We start from the raw sequence: 2,660 nt of genomic DNA, 5'->3' as shown, positions 1-2,660 counted from the left end.
AGGAGAAAGCTAGCCGTTCCGAGAACGAACATTAGGTACCCATTCAGGATAATATCCGCCCCGGTTGGGAATCGAACTCGCGGCCTAGCGCTTACAAGGCACGGGCTACCAACTAAGCTAACTAGGTTGGCTAAGAAGAGGTTTGATAGAGGAAACTGTAACAAGTGACAACGGAGATCTTATCCCGAAATCGCAAAGAGAACATGAAAATAGGATAGGAGAAAGCTAGCCGTTCCGAGAACGAACATTAGGTACCCATTCAGGATAATATCCGCCCCGGTTGGGAATCAAACTCGCGGCCTAGCGCTTACAAGGCAGACGGGCTACCAACCAAGCTAACTAGACTGGCTTCCCGAAATCGAAAAGAGAAGGAGGATGGAATAGGAGAAAGCTAGCTTAGCTAGCCCCATTAACGATCTGTTTAGTTTTAGGATGAATCTGAGCGCACGGCAGTGCGCCAGGCCAAGTTCCAGTAAGCACGCCTGTGTATCTTTACACGAACCGATTCGGCAGGTTTTTCTCACCTTCATAGATCGGTGAGAGAGGGAGAGTGAGCATAATATTTTACAAAACAGGAACAAAAAACAAGGTATAAGTTTTTACCCGTGCAAATTCTACGGGATACATAAACGCTGTATTAAAATGTATATAGCAGCGATTCTCAACCGGGGGTACGCGTACCTCTCCAGGGGTGGGTACGCGAGAGATCCTCCGGGGGTACGCAAATAAAATATTGTGTAATATGATGGACAAAAGCCATGTTCGAATTTTGAAAGTTTATCAGTGCAGTACAGTCCAAAAAAGAACTGAATTTTGACCTCAATGTACTGAAGTACTGAATTTCTTCAACAGGTACTAAGTGTGTTTAGAACTCAGCAGTAATGGTACACATCCAACCTAGGTATGATACTCATACACAAAAAGCCCTATCTAAGGCCTAGGTGTAGGGGCAAAACAGCCCTAAAGGATGAGGTAAGCTTCTACGAATCTATAGGTATGATATACTCATTATGATGGTGGCGGGGGTTCGTGAAAAATCCGGGTACCCAAGGTGAACGCGGGGGAAAAAGCTTGAGAACCGCTGATATATAATAGGAATATGGGAGTGTTTCCGACACGAAATATATCGACGGTCCCGTGGGACAACTTTCCCGCGTCCGAAAAGTTCGAAGCAATAATAAATAATCCCTTTCGCTCGGCCAGTGACGAAGTGGACACGGAAATCTAAAAATTGAAAATTGGACCAAAAATGATACCTACTTAAATAAAATACCTAGGATTGATAGAGGGAAGGAACTGTAATTCTAAGGCCTTATCGTAACGAAATAGAAGAGAGAAGGAAGACAGGGTGAAAAAAAAACAGCTGTTAAAAGAACGAACATTATCCGGGCCGGAGGGGAATCGAACCCGCGGCCTTAGCGCGTTACAAGGCAGACGCGCTACCAACCAAGCGCTAACTAGGCTGGCCAAAAAAGTGTGAGTCTTATGGAGTGAGCCTCATAGCAGTTATTTCTGTGGCGGTCCTCTATCAAAACCTCTATCAAACAAATTAGAGGTGCTCCTTTTTTCTGGAATAAGAGGGTACAGCCATCTTGTAGCTTTTAATTAATAATGCTTTGGCAAACTTTTAAGCCGTGTCCCTTGGCGAATCGGACTGGGTCAAAGTTTTCCGAACTGCCAGGAGAAAGCTAATAAGGTAAGTTAGATAAGGAGGATGATATAAGCATACCTATAGATTTCGTAGAGTCTTACCTCATCCTTTAGGGCTGTCCAGCCCTACACCTTAAGCCTCGGAGTGGGGCTTTTTGTGTAAGCATACCGATACTTTGTAGTTATTGAAAGCTACGGGTCACTCACGCTCCTTCTGCTCGGTTAGCTGTGGCCCACTTACTATCTGGGTAGACCTGACAGTACGCCTAAACCGGACCGCCGCTCCGTCAGGTCTACCTGATGGTGTGTGTGCGCGGGTATCAGGTAGACCTGGGCAGGCAGACCTGATTCAGCGTAGGTTACCTGTCCGTCTACCTGAGTGGTGATGGCCCTGCTGCTGCCCCTGTTCAACCTATAGGTCTAGTCAGACCGCCGGGCAACTTGTTGTGACAGAACAGCTTATGACTTCTAGGTCCTTCGGGACTAAAGGTCGGGAATTTTGTGCGCATATGTATATGTATACATATCGGTGGTCTGATAAGGAGCCTACAACAAATTTAATTATCCTCGTGTTCATTTCCTTTCCTCCTCCTCCTCCTCCTCCTCCCTGTGCCTCCTGTGCCTCCCCTTCTTTTTTCTCCTCCTTCCTCCTTCTCCTCCTTCTTCCTCTCTTTTCTCTCCTTTTTCTCCTCCTCCTCCTTCTTCTCTTTCTTCTCTCTTATTGCTCCTCCATCTCCCTCCTTCTTCTTGTTCTTCATCATCTTTCTTCTTCTTTCCTTCTTCTTCTTCTCTCATTGCTTCCTTCGGTGCGTTCCATGATTCAACTCAAGACAAGTTACGGTCTACGAAGTAAGCGGGAAATACAAAAAAAAAAAAAAAACAAAAAAAAGAAAAACCATGTGGCGCAAAAATTTCAAATTTTGATGCAGAATTCCATACATGGGATATTTTTGTTTAGCTCCGATAATATCGTGTCTCTCTCTCGTCCCTCTTGGCTCTCTCTCATCTCC

This window comes from Diaphorina citri, unplaced genomic scaffold, assembly GCF_000475195.1.
Source record: "Diaphorina citri unplaced genomic scaffold, Diaci psyllid genome assembly version 1.1 scaffold1064, whole genome shotgun sequence".
NCBI classification, from domain to species: Eukaryota; Metazoa; Arthropoda; class Insecta; order Hemiptera; family Psyllidae; genus Diaphorina; species Diaphorina citri.
This window is presented reverse-complemented; position numbering follows the sequence as displayed.